This window comes from Lutra lutra, chromosome 11 (genome assembly GCF_902655055.1).
Source record: "Lutra lutra chromosome 11, mLutLut1.2, whole genome shotgun sequence".
Taxonomy (NCBI): Eukaryota; Metazoa; Chordata; class Mammalia; order Carnivora; family Mustelidae; genus Lutra; species Lutra lutra.
Genome location: NC_062288.1, coordinates 61,524,317 through 61,550,806, shown reverse-complemented (window position 1 = coordinate 61,550,806; position 26,490 = coordinate 61,524,317). Strand labels below are relative to the sequence as shown.

The 26,490-nt window shown below is 40.4% G+C and overlaps 1 long non-coding RNA gene across 1 annotated transcript; it reads left to right on the top strand.

The window, feature by feature from the left end:
* Positions 1-9,810: 9,810 nt before the first annotated feature.
* On the top strand, positions 9,811-23,341 carry LOC125080876 (uncharacterized). Its single transcript, XR_007121524.1, has 3 exons — positions 9,811-9,992; positions 19,956-20,092; positions 23,204-23,341. It is a non-coding gene; the product is annotated as an uncharacterized LOC125080876 (long non-coding RNA).
* Positions 23,342-26,490: the final 3,149 nt, after the last annotated feature.

Here is a 26,490-nt window from a genome sequence, read left to right as displayed (position 1 = left end):
GAGCCAATAGAGAGGACAAGCAGGGGGAACAGCAGAGGGAGGGGGATTCCAGGACCCCAGCATCACGACCTGAGCCAAAGGCAGAAGCTTAACCAACTGAGCCACCCAGGTGAACCTGCTGAGTAAATTTCATACCAAAATATTATGTAGTAATTATGAATTGTATTTTTAAAGGATTTTTAATGATGGAAACATTCATTATATGGTAAGTGAAAATAAAACAGAATATAAAATTGTATATATCATATTTTTTTTTTAATGCATAGACAAAAGCCTGAGGGGGTGGAAATGCACATATGTATTAATGTGATTTGAGGAGGTAAAATTACAGGTAATGTTAAAACTTCCTTGGTAAAGTTTAATATTTTCCAGAATTACTATAAAGCACAGTTTTTTATGTAGTCAGAATGAACAAAAATGTAGTTTTGCGATTATAACTGACCTCTAACAGTTGTCCTATTCTGTGCCTCAAGGGCACTGGTGGTCAGCCCCTGTGTTAACACAAGGGCTCCTTAAGTCAGGATGGAACAGTCTGCAAGACCATGAGGTGAGAACACAGGCAGCTGGCTGTCCCCATAGAGTCCAGTGGGTCCATGCTGCTCTGGGGCCCTAAGAGTCCTTTGATGGCCACTGGCCGACACAAACAAAAGCAAGTCTTCTGATTTGGGTTATGGTTTATTGGTATTTGTGCGTGACCAATACATATTCCCGAAGATTTCATTTTTAGGTAAGTTATGTAAAACAGGTAACCTTCTACATAAATTATTAAAGATTATTACAATTTGATAGTTACCAAGAAAAGGGGATTATGTCAAGTTTCCACACATTTTCCAGCCTTTCAAATCCAAATACGGTGCCTCAGCCCTCACTCATCTTAGACGTTCTTCGCTGGAGCTTCTGCTTGTCGCCCATCCCTTCTTGTTTGGCTCAGTGGCTCCTGATTTCCCTCTGTTTACCCCTGGCGTCCTTGCCATCACCTGTGAGCTGAAGACTTCTCTCACCAGTCCCTTCCTAAATGCCCAGGGATCTCGAAGCAACGCAGCTGGCCTAACAGAATTGACTGAAGATTGGAGGTGGGCATGGGGCCTTTGCATGCAGGAAAGGAAAAAGGCAGAAAGCAGTGGGGTCTCAGCATATGACCATCACAGATACTGCCTCTCTCCCGGCCCACGTGGGCCTTTTTGCAAATCCCTGGCATCTGCTTCCTACAAACCAGAGCCTCTTCTCCCATCTTTGCCTCTCACTGAGTCCCCACTCCTTGGTCCCCCATGCTACTTCTTACCCAGTGGAGGAAACCCCAGGAACCCACAGCACAACAAATGTACCTCCCTGTCCAAGGAAGGTAGCTTTTTCCATAGAGAAATTTTAGCCTTATTCTGTCCAAACCACTCCCACCAAGGTGAAGTGTAAGCCTAAAGTCTACTAAAGTGTTTTCCCATTCAAAAAGAAAAATTACTTCCAAGGAAAAATTCTGCAGTTACTACCTTAAAGTAAGGAGCATCAACAGCAAAGAGTCTTTAAAACAGTAAGGCTCTCCCGCTCCCCCTCTAGAGCCCATGGTGTCCTCTCATTAAGTCCTTTATTAAAGTTGCTGACACAGTGGCTGTTTACCAAGCAGAATGGAAACGTTTTAGTATTTTTGTAACCAACAAGGTTTCAGTATTTTAATAGCTGAGGGCTTACCTGCTACTTGTCAGCCCTGAACAGAGAGATCCAGAATTCTAGAATCCCTAAGTTGGGAGATACAGGCAGTCTCTAAAAAAATCTTCTGAATGATGCCTCTGGACAAAGAGCTCCTCAGAAGCGAAGACTGCCGTGCCTCCCGTAGTGACTGGCACCCCGCAGATGCTCTATGACTGATGACCCGTTCAACGAGAGGACGAGCCAACACTCACTGCTGCTTCATTGACAGATTGGCGCCCCCTGGTCTTTTCTGGTCAAGTGTTAGGGAGCCCATTTTCATGGAAAGCAGCTGGTGATTCTGTGGATCTCTCCTATCTTTGTGCAGGAAAATGTGACTTTTAGGAATTTTACTCTTTAGTTTTCTGATACCTGTTCAGAACAAATGTCTGGATCTCTCTTTATATTCTATCACACATATCGTGTTAGATATGTCATATATGTGTTAACATGGGTCTCTTATATACATTTCTGTTCTGATTTCTATCTTTTTTCAGGTAACTGTCTTTTCCTATCACAATGCCTTAGCCTCAAAATTTTCTACTATTCTTTATGCTATAGTCATAGCAGAAAAGAATCACTAGCTGGGATGGGGAGGCAGAAGGTACAGACCAAGAAGAGTGAAGCACAGACAGGAGGGGCACAGAAGCCTCAGTAGAACTGAGCTCTCCTTCCCTTGGCCTTCAGCTAAGACCAGTCCTCTCTTGTGGAATCACTTACATGGACCTTGAACACCAGAGCTCTGCAGAGGGTGGGGCGACCATGCATGTTCTGGGGACAGGGGACAGCTGGGACAGCCTGGAGTGATTGGTGCCCAAGCCTGTTGGAGAAAGTAGTTCTGCCACAGGCTCAAGTTTATCATGACAAGGTTCTCTAGGGACGCATACCAGCTGTGCTGTACTTCAAATTAGTGGAATCTAGCATGACCGGCAAGATGTTTATTTTGTGAAACTGCCTCTGCATCTCTTTTGGGGCTGAATTTGCTATATTCTCCATGTTTAGTATGACAATGATTACTGTTGCTGTTAACGATAATGAGAACAAAATGCAAAGTCTTTCACCAAAATGATGTCTACTTCTCATGGCACTACCACGATGTGGACACTACTATTTTCATCTTACAGATGCTGATCACGCAGAAAATAGGAGAACCAGGCAACGAATAGATATAAAATATATACCCCTTCCTCTCTACATGGATTCGTGCCAAGTAACACAAGAGGTCTGCTTGCTCTTGACCAGGGCGAAGCTGTAGGCTCACACTCTTCCCTCCTCCCAAAAGATAGGGGAGGTTTCCAAGTTTCCAATTTCCTTCTGTTTTCAACAAAATAGGAACCTTAGTATTATCTCATTCAAGCATAACAAAGAGAAGTAGGGCGGTGGTGGAAAGGCTCAAGAAAAGGTCCAGTTCTAATGCTGCGGAAATAAGAAGGATCAGAAAATTAGGGCTGCCCTCCACACTCCCCACCCCAAACACGGGGCTACCTACATATTCAGCCTACTACATATTCAGTGTAGGAATCACATGGTCTGGTTACGTTATGGAAACGACTTCGTGGTTGCAAACAGTCACAACTGCCAACCACACTGGGCTGAACTTACTTGACCATCAGAGAAATGCCCACGTGAATACATACAGACACACACGTCGTTTATGTGTCCAGTCGGTCCTCATTATTCACAGAATCTATATTTGTGAATCCACCTGTTTGCCCAGATTTATTTGTGTACCCCCCCGCCCCCAGTCCATCTTCGGGGTACTTTGGCAGTCATTCACAGGTAGGCATAGAGCAGTGAAAAATTGGAGTCCCTGATACATATGCACTTTCTTCCTGGCTGAGCTGAACAGGACGACATGCTGACTCCTTGTTTCAGCTCTCATCCGGTCAACCAGTGTCCTTTTCATGGTCTATTTAGTGCCTCCTTACGTGTTTTTTGTTGCTGTTTCTAATGACCTCCAAGTATCTGAAGTGTTGTCTAGTGTGCCTGAGCGTATATGGGATGATGACGTGCCCTCCAGAGAAAATCCATGTGTCAGGCAAGCTTCATTCAGGTGTGAGTTAATAGTGCTGTTGGTCCTGAGTTCAATATTAATGAAGCAAGAATATATAGTAAATAAAGTGTGTTTACACAGAATCACAGGAAAACAAGGTTATGCCCTGATCAGTTCAAGAAAGTATGCCCAGAGGCACATAGAAACTTGCCCCTGTATTTCACTAAGGAGGAAGGGGTCAGTATATGCCAGTCCAGCATTCATGGTGACTCTATAGACCATAACCACTGTGACTACCAAGAACCAACTGTATGCTTATGTACATGGTATGTATGTGCATGCGTGTGCGTGTGTGTGTGTGTGTGTGTGTGTGTATGTGTGTTTGTGCAGCGCCTTATCCAAATTCACTGAGACCCTGAAAACTTAACTCTGTAGTTTCGTGAGAAATGATACTTGGAGAAAACTGTTACTATACAATAAAGTACATTTTTCTTCATTAGGGCTTACTGGTCCTATAATCGATCTTTTGTTTTGCTAGCACTTATTTTGATCAGCAATGATTCGATTGCACCAGCATGATGATGTTGCTTAGCTACTGCGAAGAGTGAGAGCACATGGGCTATGATGGTTTGCGAGTGTTACTGCAAAAGCACTTACTTGGAATACGGACTGCATTCCAAGCAACGTTTTTACTCCAGAAATCTGTCCAAGAGTTTGTTATCTATTTGATAAATGGACTTCTGGACATAATATTCTGTCCAAATCTCTTTGGCTGTGTCAACATCGACAGTATCCTTAACCAACAACAACTGACTGTGTGAGACCCTGTCAAAGACAAACCTGAATCCTCCCAGATCCACTCCCCTCCTGCTGCCATGTGGGAGTGAAGGTCAGTTTCATTTATCTTCCTGCCCCAGTGGCTTCCAGGAGCTTCCCAGCATCTCCCTGTTTTCCAGTTTCAATGCATCTTGAATTTAAAAAAGAAATCAAGTAAAAACAAACGGTACAAACAAGACAACGTGCTGTTTCCTATTTGATCATCTCTCTAATTAAATCACAAAAGCAGTCAGTGTGGTGGAAAGAGCCCTGGACTGGGAAACAGAGTATCATTGCCACTGATAATGTTAATTACCTATGTTGATTAGGAAAGTGACTCAATTAGGCCTGGATCTCCTTATCTGCAAAAGTGGAGATTGTAAAATCTCCCTTTTAGGTGAACAATGCTTCTATCTGGATCCCTCACTATAATGTTGGGATTTTCCAGATCATCTTGACTTTAGAAAGATTTCTATGTGCTTTAGACCCTGAAAAATGCATAAATAAGCATAACACATCATATTCAATCTGATAACTGTCTCATTCAGTCTCAGTTGGCTAAAGGTGTTAATTGTCCTCCTCCTCATCCTCAGAGATCCTAAGTATTGTTAATTTGTTAAATCATGCACTCAGTTAATATTATTGAGGCCCTACACTGCTGTAGGCACATAGAAAACAAGATATGGTCCCCATTCTTAAGCTAAACCAAGATACATGGGTGCCCAGAGTTTGAGGACTCTGTGCTTTTAAGGGGGTTAATAATTCAAGACCCTATCAAATTATATTCTTTTAAAATATGCCCAACATTTTAAGCAATGAGAGAAATGTTTTTCTATTTAATTCAAATGCATAGAATTTGGTATAGTTTACCATATGAGAAGTTGTCTGTGGCAATCTGAGTTCATTAGGTTCACATTTTTTAGTTATTCTAGAGATATTTTAGGGAGTAGAAAAACAACTCCCCCTCCGCCCAAGCAGCTCACCCCTGCAATCTGTCTGGAGATTGCAATTCTGTCTGGAGATTGATTTTTGGTAATCAATTATCAAATAGATTAGAAAATGTTTATTAAGTTTAAAATTTTAAGTTTAAAACATTTATTAGAATATTTACTAGGTAAACTTACTATGAAGCTATCGTTTCTTTTGTTTTGGGTATCTGAATATTTACTTTATTGTTTTTTGTTATTTTTATAAGCTTTTCAACACTCTTTGTGAAATGAGATAAGGTAGAAATAAATGATTAGCTTAATGAACATTGGTGGCATTTCTATGTACTAATTTAGCTAATGTTGTCTAGTCTGTTTATATTTTACCCTGACTAAAGTTGTTTCTTTTTTGGAGAGGCAAAATCTTCCAAATACATAACTGTTAAATAAAGAATTGCACATTTCCTTTTATTAGATTTTATACTATCCCCTATATAAATCAGTGTCTGGCAAAGTAAATTGTATTTTTCCATCAGTTTAGATTGTAAAGTCAAACCATTTTTATTTGTTTATAAATTTGCCTTCAATTTTATTTCAAATCTTCCGTCTTTCCCCTTCATTTTTTCAGGCCTTAGAAACACTGATACAAACACTTATTTCTGAGTTGAAGAATATTGTTGGCAAATCTTTTTATAGAGTATTTTAGTAATAAAAAATAATTTCTGTTCATAAGCCATCTGCTTTGGATATTTTCTTAACTTACAGTTTATTACATTGGGACATATCTAGAAATATACATCTTTGATAAGTAATGTTTCCTGGGAATATTGAAATACAGAGGTTCAGATTTTACCATAGAAATACTTTATTCGCTAAGAATGCCAGGTGTGAGAGAACAAGACCACATGTCTATGTAATCTTACTTCATGGAATCAAATTAATAATCAACATGTTATTTATTTCTTGTGAAAGAAACTAAATGAGTTTTATATAGAAATGGCTTTTTTAAAAAGATTTTATTTACTTATTTATTTGACAGACAGAGATCACAAGGAGGTGGAGAGTTAGGCCTAGAGAGAGAGAGGAGGAAGCAGGCTCCCCGATAAGCAAGGAGCCCGATGCAGGGATCAATCCCAGGACCCTGGGATCCTGACCTGAGCCGAAGGCAAAGGCTTTAACCCACTGAGCCACCCAGGCACCCTAGAAATGGCTTTTTGATGTGTTGTTCTCATTTGATTTTGCTAATTAGGAAAAAAAAAACAACCCACTATGACATTCACTGTAAATCCCAAATCAACAATTCCTTCTAAAATTTATCCAGAGGGACACTTAATATATTGTCTTTTCAAGTTTTTATCCCATATAGAAACAAAATTATTTGTCTTCAGTATATTTCTAGAATTAGTCTAACAAAACAATTTTGCTGAACAGTTTAGCTGATTTATTTTCTGCTTCAGAGAGTCATTATTTTAAATGGAGTCCCTTAGTATGTGTGATCTTATATTATCTTAAAACTCAATCATAATTAACTTGCCTCTCCCAACTTTATAGAAGGAGGGACGATACTTATAATAAGACCTTTGCCATTCAATATATTTCAAAGAAGAGAATTAGGGAAGATAAGGATGCCTGTTACCAGCTGTTTATCAACTAAGAATGTTTCTGTTCTTGGGATAGTTAGGGTGTGGTTGAAGTTTAAATGATTTGTTCACAGAAAGAATTTTTTAAACACATAAAGTAATCTCTGACCTTTACTAGATTGAGTCAACAAGTACAAGAGAACTCCCAGGAAGTTTTTTGCTCTTCCTCAAGAACATCAGTGAATTTGGGGAGAAAATGCCATGTATACATGTGGATGTTTTTACTCGTTATTTAATGATAAGATACCAAAGAGATGTGATTGTATTTTGCCTTGAGTTCTATTATAACAGATGTGCTCAGAAACGTTAAGTTTTGGTGAAAAAAATGAGGGAGAATATTAAGGAGTCAAAACTATGATTTGCGACCGTCAACTGTACATCATGTTAGTGTTTTATGAAAACCATGAGTTTATTCAATCATTATAGTGACGATGATGAGAATAGCTAACATTTGTCAAGCAGCCCTTATGTGCTTGGGCATTGCTGGGCTCCTGAGGTACAACAGTGCACGTATGAGGCACAGTCCATGGACTTAGAGAGGTGAAGGTGTAGACAGATCAACAGTTAGGGTATGAGGTGGTGATGGGGAAGGACAGGCTGTCATGGAAGCACAGATTTTGTGGGGGGCCTAAGGAGAAGCTGGGGGTCACACAAGACTCTCTGGATGAACTGATATCAAAAAGTGTGAGTTAGCCACAAAAAGAAGGTCAGGAATAGTCCCAGAAGAAAACGTGAAGCATGAAGAAGTATCCAAAGGGTAGGATACACATGATATTTTCAAAGGACTGAGAACTTTTCAATATGGAGAAACTGAGAACACAAGCATGGAGATAATGAAACTCGAGCTTGGAAAGGAAGTTTGGGCTGCTCGTCAAAGCCATGCTTGAGGACGGGAAACAAACGTGGGATCAGAGAGGATAGTGTCATGATCTGACAAATATGTTCGATGGATTATGCTGTTATTGTGCAGATAAATGATGGGAGGGGGCAAGACCATTGACAACAAAGCAAATTAGTCAACTCGTAGTCATGCAGGAGAAAAGGTGATGACAGCCTGACACCAGGGGAGGGACGTGGGAGTGGATGAAATGTGATTTGATTGGCAAGGCATTTAGGGTGCAGATGTGGTCGGCCTCAGTGTTAGTGTGAGGGAGGTCGAGGAAGAAAGGTATTGCCAAGTATCAGTCATTGATTTCTGGGGGCACAAGACTGGCATTTAATGAAATTGGGAACAGAGGAGGACGAGCTGATTTTGGGGTGAGGGAAAATAGAGCATTTAGTTCTGATGTGCGGAGTTTTAGCTGGCCATTGGATATTCAAGTGAATCCAGAACTTACGTATGAGGAAAGGAAACTTAAGGAGGTTAATAAGTCGTTCAAGGTTGCACAGACAGGATTTTAGCCCAGGATGATCTGGCTCCAGATTCCCTGTCTTAATCACTATAGAACTCTTCTCCAGAGATGTGGGCCTTGACAATCTGTGCTCTCTTTGCTCCTTATTTGAATCTATAGAATGGTGTCAGGATACTGCGTTCTAATTCAGCTCTGCCATTAACTGCTTGACCTTGGGCAAATCTTTAACCTTTCGGGGTCACTGTCTCTAAAAGGAAGTAGTTGAGATCAGGTCAGTATTTTTCAAAGGGGTTTTGTGAGTAAGAGTGGAAGGAGGTCAGGAAAAGAGAGGCATGAACATGTTTCCCTAGAAAAGGCTTATTACCTGGAAGGATTTCTCAAACCACAAACTCTTACCTGAGTTCTTCTCCCTCCCCCTTCTGATATTCTCCCTAGCAAGGGCATTCTTTACAGTTGAGGCTCACAGTGTTGTCTTGGGTTGTATTCTTTAGATATGCTCAGAGAAAAAAACATTGATAACCCAGATGATCTCACATTCCTTCATACACTCAAAGACATTTCAAAATTCTGTCATTACAAATCACCTTCCTTAAATTATATAAGAGAGTAGTGTTTTTGCTTGTTTTCTTGCTATGTTTTCCTTCATTCAACGTGTACTTGCTGAATACTTACTGTGGGCCAGATCATGTTCTAGGCACTTGAGATACAGCAGTGAATAGGACAAAGTCCTATCCCTAGTGCACTCACATTCTGGTGGGAGAGACAGATAATAAACTAAAGATGAACAAAATATCAGATGGTGATAAGTGCTATGCAGAGAACTTCAGTAGGAGGGCTGGTGGTGATGCTCTCACAACAGTGTAAATGTGCTTAATGCCACTGAACTGTACAGTAAAAATGTTTAAAATGGTAAGCTTAATATTATGCATATTTACCGTAATTTAAAAAAATAACTTTTAAAAATGTAAGGCAAGGTATAATGAAATGGTGTCTTTAAAATGCTAAAAGGAAAAAACTCAAAAAATAAACCAAGCAACCCATAACTAGACATTAGAATTCTATGTCTGGTGAAAATATTTTTCTAAAATGATGGTGTAGAGGAGAAAAACTTTCCCTTCTTTCCATCTAGGTTTTGTGGCTGGTCTGATAAATTGACATGAGACAGATTAACAGGAGAAAAACAAATTTAATTACATATATATGAGAGCTCAAAGACATGGGACTCAAGAACAAGCCAGGCAATTGAGGCTTATACATCACACTGAGCTAAGGAATGGGTTGGGGCCTAGGGCTTCAAAGGGGAGGAGGGTAATTCCTAGGAGGAAAAGAAGAGCAGGTGTCTAGTAATCAGATGTTTGCTCTCCTATACAGCTAGGTCATTCAGATTAAAATCTACCCCCAGCTGCCTTTTTGGGCAGCTTAAATTGCAAAATGGGGATATTGTCAAATAAATAAGATTTGTTCCTTTCTCTTTTTTCCCTTTTTCTAGATCTCCACTTAAAATTTTTATTAGAGTGGAGCTGAAGGGAATGCTACCAGATGAAAACCCAGGCCTACAAAAAAATAATAAAAAGCATTGAAAGTAGTAAATATATGTATAAATATAAAATAGCATGTTTTAAGTCAATTCTTAAGTTCTTTATGATGGATAAAAAGGTATCTACTAAGAATTTAAAGCTAAATGATGCATAATTATACATTATAAATTATGCATAATGAAAACTGAACACCTTTGTTGTAAGATCAGAACTAGTTCAAGACTGACGCAAGATTCTCACCAGTCCTACTTAGCAGCACAGTAGAGTCCTAGTCAGTGTAATGTGTCAGTGCAATAATGCAAGGAAAAGAAATAAAACCTACATATACTGGAAAAGAAGTAAGAAAACTATTACTGCTTGCAGGCAACATGGTTTTCTACATAGAAAACTCAAGGAATGTATATTAAAGGAAATAACTCCTATACCTAATAAATGAGTTGAAAAAAGGCATAGGCTACAAGGTCAATATTTTAAAAAATCAATCATATTTTAATATTCTAGCAACAATTGGAAGTCAAAATTTTTAAAAAACATATCACTTATAATGGCTACAAAAAATGAAATAGGTAGGGGCGCCTGGGTGGCTCAGTGGGTTAAGCCGCTGCCTTCGGCTCGGGTCATGATCTCAGGGTCCTGGGATCGAGCCCCGCATCAGGCTCTCTGCTCAGCGGGGAGCCTGCTTCCTCCTCTCTCTCTGCCTGCCTCTCTGCCTGCTTGTGATCTCTCTCTGTCAAATAAATAAATAAAATCTTTTTAAAAAAATGAAATAGGTAGAAATATAATAAAATATTTGTATAATCTGTGTGTTAAAGACTATAAAACACTGATGAAAGAAATCAGAGAGGAATAAAGAAGAGATATTTTGTGTTTGTTTATGGGAAGACAAAGTATTAAAAGGTTAATTCTCCCCAAATTGATATATGGATTTACCACAACCACAATAAAAAATCCCAGCAGGACTCTTTTTAGTTATTGACCATATAACTATTTATATGAAGAGTTTTACATGTAAAACTTTGTATGAAAATTCAAAGAAACTAGAATAGACAAAATGATTTTGTGAAAGAAAAACAAGATTGGAAGGCTCATGCTGCCTGATTTTAAAACTTACTATATTTTTGCTCTGTGAAAGACACTGTTAAGACAAGCTACAGATTGGGAGAAAATATCTGTAAATCATATATCTGACAAAGAAATCATAGCCACAATATATAAATTGCTTTCAAATTTCAATAATAAGAAAGCAAACCCTGAATAGATAGGCAAATGATTTGAACAGACACTTCACCAAAGAAGATATATGGAGAGTAAATAAGCACATTAAAAAGGCTCATCATTGCTAGTCATTAGGGAAACCTAAACCTAAATAAAAAATGCAATGAGATACCCTCACATACCTTTTAAATGTTTTTATTTATTTTTCATTTCTTTCATATGCTTATTATTTTTTATAATTATTTTTTTTCTTACCCTAGCACATACCCTCCCTGATGTCCACCACCCAGCCATCCCATCCCTTGCACCCTCCACCCCTATAGCAATCCTCAGTTTCCTGAGATTAAGAGTCTCTTATGGTTTGTCTCCTTCTTTGGTTTTATCTTCTTTCATTTCCTCCTCCCTTCCCCCTATGATCCTCTGTCTTGTTTCTCAAATTCCTCATATCAGTGAGATCATATGATAATTGTCTTTCTCTGATTGACTTATTTCACTTAGCATAATACCCTCTAGTTCCATCCACGTCATTGCAAATGGCAAGATTTTGGGATTTTTTTTGATGGCTTCATAGTATTCCATTGTATATATATATATATCACATCTTCTTTATCCATTTATCTGTTGATGGGCATCTAGGTTCTTTCCATAGTTTGGCTATTGTGGACATTGCTGCTATAAACATTTGGGTGCACACGCCCCTTCGGATCACTACATTTGTATCTTTAGGGTAAATACCCAGTAGTGCACTTGCTGGATTGTAAGGTGGCTCTGTTTTCAACTTTTTGAGGAACCTCCATACTGTTTTCCAGAGTGGTTGCACCAGCTTGCCTTCCCATCTTCAGTGTAAGAGGGTTCCCCTTTCTCCACATCCTTGCCAACATCTGTCGTTTCCTGACTGATTAATTTTAGCCATTCTGACTGGTATGAGGTGGTATATCACTGTGTTTTCAATTTGTATTTCCCTGATGCCAAGTGAGGTTGAGCACTTTTTCATGCGTCTATTGGTAATTTGGATGTCTTCTTTGCAGAAATGTCTGTTCATGTCCTCTGCCCGTTTCTTGATTGGATTATTTGTTTTTTGGGTGTTGAGTTTGATAAGTTCTTTATAGATTTTGGATACTAGCCCTTTATCTGATATGTCATTTGCAATATCTTCTCCCATTCTGTCAGTTGTCTTTGGTTTTGTTCAGTGTTTCCTTTGCTGTGCAAAAGCTTTTGATCTTGAAGTCCCAATAGTTCATTTTTGCCCTTGCTTCCCTTGCCTTTGGCAATGTTTCTAGGAAGAAGTTGCTGTGGCTGAGGTCAAAGAGGTTGCTGCCAGTGTTCTCCTCCAGGATTTTGATGGATTCCTGTCTCACATTGAGGTCTTTCATCCATTTGGAGTCTATTTTTGTGTGTGGTGTAAGGAAATGGTCCAGTTTCATTCTTCTGCATATGGCTGCCCAATTTTCCCAACACCATTTGTTGAATAGACTGTCTTTTTTCCATTGGACATTCTTTCCTGCTTTGTCAAAGATTAGTTGACTATAGAGTTGAGCGTCTATTTCTGGGCTCTCTATTGTGTTCCATTGATCTATGTGTCTGTTTTTGTGCCAGTACCATACTGTCTTGATGATTACAGCTTTGTAGTAGAGCTTGAAGTCTGGAATTGTGAAGCCACCAGCTTTGGTTTTCTTTTTCAACATTCCTCTGGCTATTCAGGGTCTTTTCTGATTCCATATAAATTTTAGGACTATTTGTTCCATTTCTTTGAAAAAGTTGATGGTATTTTGATAGAGATTGCATTAAACCTGTAGATTGGTCTAGGTAGCATAGACATTTTCACAGTATTTGTTCTTCCAATCAATGACCATGGAATGTTTTTCCATTTCTTTGTGTCTTCCTTAATTTCTTTCATGAATACTCTTTAGTTTTCTGAGTACAGATTCTTTGCCTCTTTGGTTAGGTTTATTCCTCGGTATCTTACGGTTTTGGGTGCAATTGTAAATGGGATCGACTACCTAATCTCTCTTTCTTCTGTCTTCCCGTTGATGTATAGAAATGCAACTGATTTCTGTGCATCAATTTTCTATCCTGACACTTTACTGAATTCCTGTATGAGTTGTAGTAGTTTTGGAGTGGAATCTTTTGGGTTTTCCACATAAGGTATCATATCATCGGCAAAGAGTGAAAGTTTGACTTCTTCTTTGTTGATTTGGATGCATTTTATTTCTTTTTGTTGTCTGATTTTTGAGGCTATGACTTCTAGTACTATATTGAATAGCAGTGGTGATAGTGGACAGCCCTGTGATGTTCCTGACCTTAGGGGAAAAGCTCTCAGTTTTTCTCCATTGAGAATGATATTTGCTGTGGGTTTTTCATAGATGGCTTTAATGATATTGACGAATGTACTCTCTATCTGTACACTGTGAAGAGTTTTGATTAAGAAAGGATGCTGTACTTTGTCAAATGCTTTTTCTGTATCTGTTGAGAGGATCATATGGTTCTTGTTCTTTCTTTTATTAATGTATTGTATCACATTGATTTGTGGATGTTGAACCAACCTTGCAGCCCAGGAATAAATCCCACTTGGTCATGGTGAATAGTCCTTTTAGTGTACTGTTGGATCCTCTTGGCTAGTATTTTGTGAGAATTTTTGCATCCATGTTCATCAAGGATACTGGTCTGTAATTCTTTTTTGGTGGGGTCTTTGTCTGGTTTTGGGATCAAGATAATGCTGGCCTCATAAAATGCATTTCAAAGTTTTCCTTCCATTTCTCTTTTTTGGAAGAGTTTCAGGAGAATAGGTATTAATTCTTCTTTAAATGTTTGATAGAATTCCCCTGGGAAGCTATCTGGACCTGGGCTCTTGTTTGCTGGGAGATTTTTGATGATTGCTTCAATCTCCTTACTGGTTATGGGTCTATTCAGTTTTCTACTTCTTCCTGGTTCAGTTTTGGTAGTTTATATGTCTCTAGGAATGCATCCATTTCTACCAGATTGTCAAATGTGCTGGCATATAGTTGCTCATAATATGTTCTTGTAAGTGTTTTTATTTCTTTGGTGTTAGTTGTGATTTCTCCTCTTTCATTCACCATTTAATTAATTTGGTGTTGGTTGTGATTTTTCCTCTTTCATTCATGATTAATTAATTAATTGATTGATTAACTTCATTCATGATTTTACCTCCTTTCTCTTTTCTTTTTGGTAAGTCTGGCCAGGGGTTTATCAATCTTATTAATTCTTTCAAAGAACTAGCTCCTAGTTTCATTGATCTCTTCTACTATTCTTTTGCTTTCTATTTCATTGATTTCTGCTCTGATCGTTATTATTTCTCTTCACCTGCTGGGTTTAAGCTTTCTTTACTGTTCTTTCTCCAGTTCCTTCAGAGGTAGGGTTAGGTTGTGTATTTGAGACCTTTCTTGTTTCTTGAGAAAGGCTTATATTGCTATATACCTTCCTCTCAAGAGTGCCTTTGCTGTATGCCAAAGATTTTGAACATTTGTGTCTTCATTTTCATTTGTTTCCATGAATTTTTTAAATTCTTTAATTTCCTGGTTGACCCATTCATTCTTTAATAGGATGCTCCTTAGCTTCCATGTATTTGAGTTCTTTCCAACTTTCCTCTTGTGGTTGAGTTCTACTTTCAAAGTGTTATGGTCTCAAAATACGTAGGGAATGATCCCAATCTTTTGGTACCAGCCAAGACCTGATTTCTGATCCAGAATGTGATCTGTCCTGGAGAATGTTCCATGTGCACTAGGGAAGAATATGTATTCTGTTGCTTTGGGATGGAATGTTCTGAATATATCTGTGATGTCCATCTGGTCCAGTGTGTCATTTAAACCCTTTATTTCCTTTTTGGTCTTTTGCTTAGATGAACTGTCCATTTCATTGAGAGGGTGTTGAAGTCCCCTACTATTATGTATTATTGTCGATGTGTTCCTTTGATTTTGTTATTAATTGGTTTATCTAGTTGGCTGCTCCCATGTTAAGGGCATAGATATTTAAAATTGTTGTATCTTCGGGGCGCCTGGGTGGCTCAGTGGGTTAAGCCGCTGCCTTCGGCTCAGGTCATGATCTCAGGGTCCTGGGATCGAGTCCCGCATCGGGCTCTCTGCTCAGCAGGGAGCCTGCTTCCCTTCCTCTCTCTCTGCCTGCCTCTCTGCCTACTTGTGATCTCTGTCTGTCAAATAAATAAATAAAATCTTAAAAAAAAATAAATAAAAAATAAATTCCTTTCCTTTAAAAAAAAAATAAAATTGTTGTATCTTCTTGTTGGACAGACCCTTTAAGTATGTTATAGTGTCCTTCCTCATCTCTTATTATAGTCTTTGGCTTAAAATCCAATTCATCTGATATAAGGATTACCACCTCAGCTTTCTTTTGATGTCCATTAGCATGATAAATTGTTTTTCACACCCTCACTTTAAATCTGGAGGTGTCTTTGGGTCTAAAATGAGTTTCTTGTAGACAGTATATCGATGGGTCTTTTTTTTTTTTTAAGATTTTATTTATTTATTTGACAGACAGAGATCCCAAGTATGCAGAGAGGTAGGCAGAGAGAGAGGAGGAAGCAGGATCCCCGCTGAGCAGAGAGCTCAATGTGGGACTCGATCCCAGGATCCTGAGATCATTACCTGAGCTGATGGCAGAGGCTTAACCCACTGAGCCACCCAGGTGCCCGGTCTTTTTTTTTTTTTTTTTTTTTTTTTAATCCATTTTGCTACCCTGTGTCTTAACTGGGGCTTTTAGTCCATTTACATTAAGGGTAATTTTTGAAAGATATGAATTCAGTGCCATTGTATTGCCTGTAACATGACTGTTACTGTATGTTTTCTCTGTTCCTTTCTGGTCTATGTTACTTTTAGGCTCTCTCTTTGCTTAGAAGACCCCCTCTAGGGGTCTTCTAAGCCTGTAGGGCTGGTTTGGTGTTTACAAATTCTTTTAGTTTTTATTTGTCTTGGAAGCTTTTAATCTCTCCTTCTATTTTCAATGATAGCCTAGCTGGATATAGTATTCTTGGCTGCATATTTTTCTCGTTTAGTGCTCTGAATATATCATCTCAGTCCTTTCTGGCTTGTCAAGTCTCTGTGGATAGGTCTGCTGCCAGTCTAATATTTCTACCATATTGTGTTACAGACCTCTTGTCCTGAGCTGCTTTCAGGATTTTCTCTTTCTCACTGAGACTTGTAAATTTTACTACTAGATGATGGGGTGTGGACCTATTTTTATTGATTTTGAGGGGGATTCTCTGTGCCTCCTGGATTTTGGTGCTTGTTCCCTTCCCCAAATTAGGGAAATTCTCTGCTATTATTTGTTCCAATATACCGTCTGCTCCCTCTCTCTTTCTTCTGCTTCTGGGATCCCAATTATTCTAATATTGTTTCATCTTATGGTATCACTTATCTCTCAAATTATCCCCTTGTGGTCCAGTAGTTGATTATCTCTCTTTTGCTCAGGTTCTTTATTCTCTGTCATTTGGTCTCCTATATCATTAATTCTCTCTTCTGCTTCATTTAACCTAGCAGTAAGAGTCTCCATTTTTTACTGGACCTTGTTAATAGCTTTTTAAATTTCAACTTGGTTAGATTTTTGTTCTTTTATTTCTCCAGAAAGGGATTCTCTAGTATCTTTTATGCTTTTTTCAAGTCCAGCTATCATCTTTATAATTGTCATTCTGAACTCTAGATCTGACATCTTACTAATGTTTGTAATGATTAGGCCCCATCAGTTGGTACTGCCTCTTGTTCTTTTTTTTGAGGTGAGTTTTTCTGCCATGTCATTTTGTTCAGTGAAGAATAGATGAATGAGAGAACAAAATGCTAAAGGGTAACAACAACCCCAGAAAAATATACACTAACCAAATCAGAAGAGACCCAAAACTGGAGAGAGAGGAAAGGGAAAAAGAAATATGATTGTGCTGGTGAGTAGGACGGAGCCACACACTTGATTTTGGGTGTACTTTGGTGTGTTAGAAGAAATTGCCTCCCAAAATTTGAAATAAATTAAAAATATATATATATATTTCCATCCCTCATATATATATTTATATAGATATATATTTCCATCCATATATATATATATATATATATATATATATATATGAAGTATTTACCCATGGGTAAACATAATGGAGGGATGAAAGATGACTGTAACCATGAAAATTTAAAAAGATTTTAAAAAAGGAATTAATTAAGATAAGCAGTTGATTGAAAAAAGAAAAAAAAAAAGAAGAGAATGTGATCAGGCTGGAGACTAGAATAATGCCATACACTAGATTTAGCATATTTTTTGGTCTGTTAGAAGAAAATGTATCCCAAAATTTTAAAGAAAGAAAAACTTATATGTATACCAAAAATAAGGTTAAATACAATGTGGGGGTAGAATATGACTGTAAAAATGAAAACTAATAAAGATATTTTAAAAGGTATTGATAAGGTAAAATAGTTAAAATATGAAAGAGGGAACATTACAAAAAAAGGAAAAAACCCCCAAAACTTAAAAAAATCAACTTTGAAAGACTAAAGAATCATGGGGGAAAAAAGCCATGCATTCCGGCGTGCTGTGTCCCTCTGTGTGCATTGGTTTTTTGCTGTTCTCATTGATTGGTAAACTTGGTCTTGGCTGGATGTTCTTGCTGATCTTCTGGGGGAGGGGTCTGTTGCAGTGATCCTCAAATATCTTTGCCCTAGACAGAACTGCACTGCCTTTGCCAGGGGTCGGGCTAAGTAATCTGCTCGGGTTCGCTCTCTGGAGCTTTTGTTCCCTGAACGCTTTTCCATAGAGCTCTGGAGGACGGGAATAAAAATGGCTGCCTCCCAATCTCCGCCCAGAGATGCTGAGAGCTCAGGGCCCCACTGTTCAGTGCGCCCTCAGAGAAAAGCAGTCAATCCTCCCGTCTCCCTGTTCTCCAGGTGCACTCCAAGTTCACCCAGCCTGTGACTGAGCATTTCTGTCTCTGGTGCACGGCCCCATTTAGAGTCTCCAAACCCAGCAGATTCCTGCTGCTCTGCTCTTCTGGCAGATGAAGGTGGGTCTCCCCAGATCTGCCACTTGTGGGGTCCCTGCTCAACTAGCAGTGGTCCGACTGTGCCTCAGATCATGGTTTAAGGTAACTCCAAGCTGAGAGTTCACTCCTCAGCTCTATGTCTGCCCCTGGCTTCCCTGCTAGGATACCTGGGGGCTCTGCCACCCTCAGACACTCCTGGTCTTTCTGTGACCCCAAGGGACCCAAGACCACACTGTCTCAGCAAGGGCTCCACCCCTACTCAGCCTCTGGAGCAATGTCCCTCAGTGGAGCCGACTTCTTAAAGTTCTGATTTTGTGCTCGGCTGCTCTACTGCTTGCCAGGAGCCGGCCCCTCACCCCTGCAGTCTATCTTCCCGTCACTTTGGATTCACTTCTCCGCATGTCCTACCTTCCAGAAAGTGGTTGCTTTTCTGTTGCTAGAATTGCCGCTCTACTTCTCTTCAATCTTCTGTTGAGTTTGTAGGTTTCAGAATGGTTTGATAACTATCTAGCTGAACTCCTAGGACAGGATGAAATTTAGGTCTCCTAGTCCTCTGCCATCTTGTTCCTCCCTCAAATCTTAAAATGTTTAATTAAAAAAAAAAAAACTAATGATACCAAGTACTGGTGAGGCTGTAGAACTCTCATACATTACTGATAGGAATGAAAATGGTATAGCTACTCTGGAAAACAACTTGTTAATTCTTTGTAAAGTCAAACATACACTTACCATATAATGTAGTAATTCCACTCCTATGTATTTACCTTAGAGACATGAAAACTTACGCTCAGTATTCAAATTCAAAACTGTATTCAAATAATTGTGGCAGTGTGATTCATAATGACACAAAACAACCTAAATATCCTACTTTGGGTAAATGAATAAACAAACAGTTGTACATCCATTAAATGAAACACTACTGAGGAATAAAAAGGAAAGAAGTACTGATACTTTCGACAACATGTACGCATTATGCCAATCAACTATATTATGCTGAGTGAATGAAGCCTTGCTTTCTTGCAAGGCTCAAAAAGTGTTGTCTGAATTTCTGAAAGGAAATACAGGATAAGGATAGAAACAAGATTTAAGGGTGAGGGGAAGGTTTTGATTACAAAGTTTCCACAGGGGGGAATTTTTTGGAGTGAAGGAACTGTATCCTGACTGTGATGGTTGTTATAGCATGCTATAATTTGTTAAAACTTACAGAACTGTACAGCAAAAGAGGGGGATTTTTACCTCATGTAAATTTAAAAATGATTTTTAAAAATAATGGGAAAAGAAACAAAATGGAATTGATTCTGAAAATGCTTTTAAAGACTTTTTTATGTAAAAAAAATCCTAAATAAAATTCCTAAATAAAAACCCAGAGAAATTTTTAAAAACGGGGTGAGGAATTTGTGGACAATGAGGTCTTTTAGGGGAACACTACTTCCAGTGACCACTAGAGGCAGCACAGAGACAACTAAAACCTCTCAGGCAATCCAGACTATAAACAGCAAAAATAATCACAATCTCCATCCAGCCTTTGGAAAACCTGGAACTGCACAATTTGCAATTCTGGGTTCCTTCTTCCTTTGTCTCACTCACTTCTGTTAGGGGGAAGGTAGGTTGGGCAGGACAGCATGCCACACAACCATTTGGAGCAGTTGCTTGAACCGTGGGGCATGGAGGGCCATGCCTGGTCTCAGGAACCCCCGAATGCCAGCATGGAGCGCTGTGGTCACCGTGGGCTGGTGGAGGGGTCACTTTCTGGGGGAGCATGTGCCTCTGCTCAAACTTCTAACCCTCTCACTGGTGCCGACAGATTGCAACCAGAACGTGAGATGAGACAGAAAATCTAAGCAGCACAAACGCGAACTTGCTCAGTGTGGCAGAATGCCTGAGGGAGCCGGGAGATACTGAGAGGGGGAAGGAGAGACTAGAGAAAAGATGAGGAGAAAGGTGAGTGTCTGAGCAGAGGCCAAGTCAGCCTCACCTCATTTTTCCCTTTTGCTTCAGTTTTTCTCCTTCTCTTTCCTCTCTTCCTCTCTCTTCTCACTCTCCACTGCCAGCCCTACATGTTCCCTCCTCTCTTGGACTTTTCTGTGTCCTTCAGTCCTCTCTCTTCCTGTCTCACAGCCGGCTGAGTAACACATACGTCCCGAATGTGGCGAGAGCAGACCAAAGAAGAGAAGGGTCCATTTCCTGTGGCTAACGTAACAAATTATCACAAGTTGGTGGCTCATAGCAGCAAAGATTTATTCTGCCATAGTTGGGGAGGCCAAAAGGCTGAACTCAAATTGTTGGCAGGGCTTCACTTCCTCTGGAGGCTCTAGGAGAGAACCCTTTCTGCCCCTTCTGGCTTCTGGGGGCTCCAGGTGTTTCTTGGGTTGTGGCTGCATCCGACCTCTGCCTCCCTCTTCCTGTGGCCCTCTCCTCCTTTTCCAGTGTGCTCCTCCTCTGTGTCTCAAGGACACTATAGGATTTAGGGCCCACCTGGATAATCTAGGATGATCTCCTCTTAGGATTCTTAACTTATGAATCTGCAAGGACCCGTTTTCCAAATAAGGTGTTATTCATAGATCCTGACAGTTAGGACATACCTTCTGCAGGGACCACCATTCAGCCCATGATGGCTGAGATCCCAGCCATCCCACCCTTCAGACAACATTCAGTTCTTCCGGTCTTCCTCATTCAGTAAGGCAAACACTTACTGGTAATGAATGATTACTTAGCCTTACACTAGAGTAGAACAAATGAGAAGTAAATGCAATTCACGGGTCCTGTACTTAGGGAATTGATAGTCTAATTGGAGATTTGCAATAAATCCTAAAAAAAAAAATTCCTACAAAAAACCCAACATAACTCAAGACTGTTAGAGAATACAATCATTCAATAATGTCATGTAAAAATGTAATTAAAAGGAAACTGGGGGGCACCTGGGTGGCTCAGTGGGTTAAGGCCTCTGCTTTCGGCTCGGGTCGTGATCCCAGGTCCTGGGTTCGAGCCCCGCGTCGGGCTTTCTGCTCGGCAGGGAGCCTGCTTCCCCCTCTCTCTCTGCCTGCCTCTCTGCCTACTTGTGATTTCTGTCTGTCAAATAAATTAAAAAAAAAAAAAAAAAAAAAGGAAACTGGTTAGAGATCCCGGACTAGCATATCTTGTGATTAAAGAACAATTAAAGCAATACCATGATAGAAAAAAATGGACAAAGGAACAGAGAGTTCACATAAAAGTATACAAATTAAATATTCCAAAAGATACTAAGCCTACTCATAATAAGAGAAATGCAAATGAAATTACTTTGATATATATGTCATTTTTTACCTATTACATAGGTAAAACCCAAAAGTTAGATAATGTTGTCTTGGTGAGCATATGGAGAAAGGGTCAGTTCATTCTTTGCTGGTGAAGTGTAAATTGATACCACCTTTATAGTTGCATTTGGATGACATCTATAAAATTTGTCCATAAAAATACTGTGGAATGCATATTCTTTGACCCAGCATGCCTACTTCCAGGATTTTATTTCACAGAAAAACTTATACAGGTACAAAATGATTTATGTTCAAATTATCCTATGTTGCATTGTCATAAAAAGCACAATATTAGAAATAACCCAGAGATTTTGCTATTAGAAATCTGGGGAATATGGCTGTCAATGAAGGGACAGAGCTCAGTCCTGAAGAAGTCCTCATGGCGGGGGGGTCCCACAAGTCAAGTCCCCTCTTCAAGGCCCTTCTATCATTCCTTTCAAATAGCAAGCAGCTTCCATCCCAGTGAGTGTTTCTTTGCAGCACTTCTCTCTTCCTGACCTCAGTTTCTACAGTAGTCTCTAGCATTTCATGGAAAGGGTTGCAAAACCCTGTGAGGTCCATGGCAAAGGAGAAGATGGAAGCACATGCCCCCATCTACCCAGCGGCGGTTCTGGGCAGGCTGACATAAATATGCAGGGCCTGGATTCATCACAGCTCATAAAGCTATTCCCTTGGGATAAGACAAAACAAAACAAAACAACAAAAACCTGATAAATGTTCAACTTGTAACCTTCAGAGGAAATACAGGTGTCTCTATATGCACACACACATACACACCCAGGCACACACAGTACACATACATTCACGGACATACTTATTCACTCTAAAGTTCAGCCCATGAAAAATCAATTTGTTAGGAAAAGCCCACATCAATAGATCTGTGTTTCCAGACTGAGTCCGTCTTTCCTGGAGTAGAAAAAACAAAGTATTTGAATCCAGAAGACTACTTTCTACTCTCTACAACTTATTACCCATAAAACCTCGTGTGATAACTTTTTTTTTGCGATTCCAGTTCTCTTCAAAAAACTGGGGACAAATGTGATACCTGCCAAATCAGTAAACTTTTGCTGCCTTATGAAACAGGCCCAAATTTAGTAGCTTACAACACTGACAACTAATTTGTGCACAGTTCTACAGGTCACCACTTTGGACTGGGATCAGCTGGGTGGTTCTGGTATATTCTAGCTACCTCCTGCATTTGCAGTCAGTGACCAGGTTGCCGGTGGTTGTGCTGGTCTCAGGTGGCCTCAGGAGATAGCTTATTTCTGGTTCGTGTTGTGTGTCTCCTTCAATTAGCTATGCCAGACTTGTTTCAGGTAGGCGGCAGGTCCCTAGAGAGAGTCAAGCTCATGAGGCCCCTTGAGGCCTATGTTTGGACTGAATTGTGTTCCCCTAAATTCATATGTTGAATCCCTAAATCCCCAGTACAGCTACATTTGGAGATAGGAACTATAATGAAGCAATAAAGGTTAAATGAGGTCATGAAAGGATGCCTGGTGACTCAGTTGGCTAAGCATCTGCTTTTGGCTCAGGTTATGATCCTGGGGTCCTGGGATCGAGTCCTCTGTCAGACTACCTGCTCACTGGGGAGTCTGCTTCTCCTTCTGCCTACTGTTCTTTCTCTCTCTCTCTCTGATAAATAAATTTTAAAAATCTTTAAAAGAAATAAATAAGGTCATGAAGGAAGGACCTTAATCTGATTGGACTGTGCTCCTTCCAAGAAGAAACAAAGACACCAGAGGTCTTCCTCTCTTCACAGGACCACAGAGGAGAGGACATATGGGGACACAGTGTGAAGGCACCTATCCGCAAGCCAGGAAGTGAGATCGCATCAGAAACCAACCTGATGGCACCTTGACCTTGGACTTCAGTTCTCCAGAAGTGTGAGAAAATAAATTTCTATTGTTTGAGCCACCCAGTTGACAGTATTTTGTTATGACAGCCTGAGCAGACGAACACACTTGGAGTTGATGGAATATCACTTCCACCATATTCTGTTGGCCAGAGTAAGACACTAGAGATGAGGCAAAGGCAAAGGTTAGGAGACGGACTCCATATCCTGATGAGATGCACTGCAAAGTCACATATCAAAGGGGCCTGGGTATAAGAATAATACTCTAACGCTTCTGCCACACACCATTTTTGTATGGATCACATGAATTTGTGGATACAAAAGCGCTTCCTCAGTGACGAAGTCCTATGTAAATGCGAACTCTCCTCAGCATCTGGTCCTGCTTGACAGCAGTTGCGACTGTTTCTTAACTCTGAGGCGACGAGGTGATGTAGGTGTGTCTGGGTAGTACATTTCTCCTGGGGAAGTCATTGCCTAATGAAGGAGTCCTGTAATTCTTATAACTAACCAGAGGAAGTAGCCATGGTTTGGGAAAGCAAGACAGCATTTTCATAGCTTGAAAAGCCTGAAAGTAAGCATTTGGATGAGTATCCCAATCAATGAGTTCAGGAACAGGAAGTTTGATGGCTGGATGAATAGTAGAAAGGAAGGATGCAAATCGGATTGGCTTCAGTAAATTTAACCAGGCTCATCATCTCCCTGAGAGGCAAGGGCCAAAGAAGGCTGCTGAGTCAGGGAGGCAGATGCATGTGCAGACAGGCGCGTGGTATAGCGTCAGACTCTCTCCCTATCAACGGTTGCTCCTGAGAGACTGCCTCTGAGTTCATGAGCCCTCCTACTCGATAGACTGATTGGCAAAGGAAGAACACATCATCCGCTCCCTGCTCATCCTCTGTCCTTGCACACAACTTCAAGCAGCAATCCATTGACAGCTGTGATAAAGTGAGCTAATTCTGTTGAGGTCAAAGGTTTGGCTGATGCGTGTTTCTGCTCCACCTGAGAACAAGTTGAAACATATAGCACAACCCGTCTCAGGATTCCTTCTTTGGTGAGAGTAGACATGGTGCTTTGGTTCTGGGCTGGAGGCATACTGGCTCCCAGGAAGTGAATCTGTGTATCCCGAGAGGTCAAAGGGGTTGAGATCTCCTCGAAGACTCCCCACTCCAGCCCCCATCAAGCGCTGCTGCAGACTCTGACCTCTCCAGAGCTCTGCACCCTTGAGGAGTTAAGAGACAGAACGTCACACTTTGCTGGTGGCATCTCCTGTGTATTGTCTCAAGGAGGCAGAGATATTGTTCTGGAAGCAAAGGGCTCAGTTGTTCAGGATTGTGAGCATGCTTAACACTTTCAGGTCACTCGCAATTCCTGAGATATAATTAATTCGTCAAAATAGCCTGGATGGTTCTTGCCTGATCCAACACCAGTCTCCGAAACTATCATTGTATTACACGGTATTGCATTGAGACTATAAATGAGTACAGATTAAGACCCTATTTTCTCCTTCATCTGCAATTTAGTTCATTGCCTGTTACCTAATAGGCACATCAAATAAATAAAAGAATGGGGACGCCTGGGTGGCTCAGTTGGTTGGACGACTGCCTTCGGCTCAGGTCATGATCCCGGAGTCCCGGGATCGAGTCCCGCGTCGGGCTCCCAGGTCCACGGGGAGTCTGCTTCTCCCTCTGACTTTCTCCTCGCTCATGCTCTCTCTCACTGCCTTTCTCTCAATAAATAAATAAAAATCTTTAAAAAAAAATAATAAATAAATAAATAAATAAATAAATAAAAGAATGAATGAATTCAGTAAATATTTGTGGAAGTAAGTAATTATTGAAAGGACACAACCAGGGCTTAAATTTATGACGTATGTGAAGCACTAAAAACGTCTGTGTCTTATTCATGTTTTGTCCCAAGACCTATATAGGATTTGCATGTAGTATGTACTCAGTAAATCATGTGGATTTGTGCTGAAATTATAGATCCCTTCAATTAAATATTACATTGCAGAAATAAGACAGCTAAGTGCCCCCGCAATCGGGTAAAATTCTACCTTTTCTTCCTGAAAAGCCATAGCTCTGTGCCCCTAGACACTGGAAAGAACTGTCTTCCTCCGAATATTCCCCGGGATCAGGGGCGACTGCACCCATGTTCTTTTTTTTTTTAAGATTTTATTTATTTATTTGATAGAGAGAAATCACAAGTAGGCAGAGAGGCAGGCAGAGAGAGAGGAGGAAGCAGGCTCCCCGCTGAGCAGAAAGCCCGATGTAGGGCTCGAACCCGGTACCTGGGATCATGACCTGAGCCGAAGGCAGCGGCTTAACCCACTGAGCCACCCAGGCGCCCCCCTGCACCCATGTTCTTACCACGATCAACTGTGGGAGGTCAGGCACTTCCTTCCAGACCTCTTACGGCTTTTGGGACCCTCATTAGACTGCAGGTCCTGCTCTGTGGCTGTTTCTGTCTCCGTCCCACTGCCCCCCCCCCGCACCCCCCGCTGCCACAGTCTCTCCATCTAATTCCTGAGAATTGGCCTCAGTGTAAAAGAAACTCAGAATACATTCAAGGGTGAAGATATGAACAACTGCCTTCAATTAAAACACACCCTTCTGCCAACTCAGACGGAGACAGATTTCCTGCCAGGGACAGTGGACCGAGGCGCAGAGGATGGTTGAAACCATCCAGGGAACTGCCAGTGAGCTACCTGAGGCCTGCCCTAAATTCCCAGCATCATCTTCTCTGCAAAAGTTGTCCCAGGTGATGTCCCCCCCTACATTTACATAGCTGGGGACAGGTTGAGTAAATGCTGTGGATAATGGGAATGAAGCTACTTCCTTATCTTTCTCCTAGATCAGAAGTACAGGAAGAATGGTCACTACCCAGCCTTTAAAGATATTGTTGTTCACAAAGTGGTGTCCCGGAGGCACCCTAAACCATGCCTAGGCATTCCTGAAACCCACCATTGCATCTAACAACCAAGCTAATTGTCTCTTCATTTTCTGACTTGACCTCCCTCATTAGGAGATCTGGCAACCCTATAAATGCATTCACTAAATAGTCCTAGGTTTAGGGTACCTCCTTGACTATAAAGATGGTGACACAGAATCCCCATCTCAGGGCCTAGACCTGTGGTTCTCTTTATCCCCATCTCCTAGACCCTCCCCCATGTCCTTCTGTCCTTGTCCTTTTTGGAACAA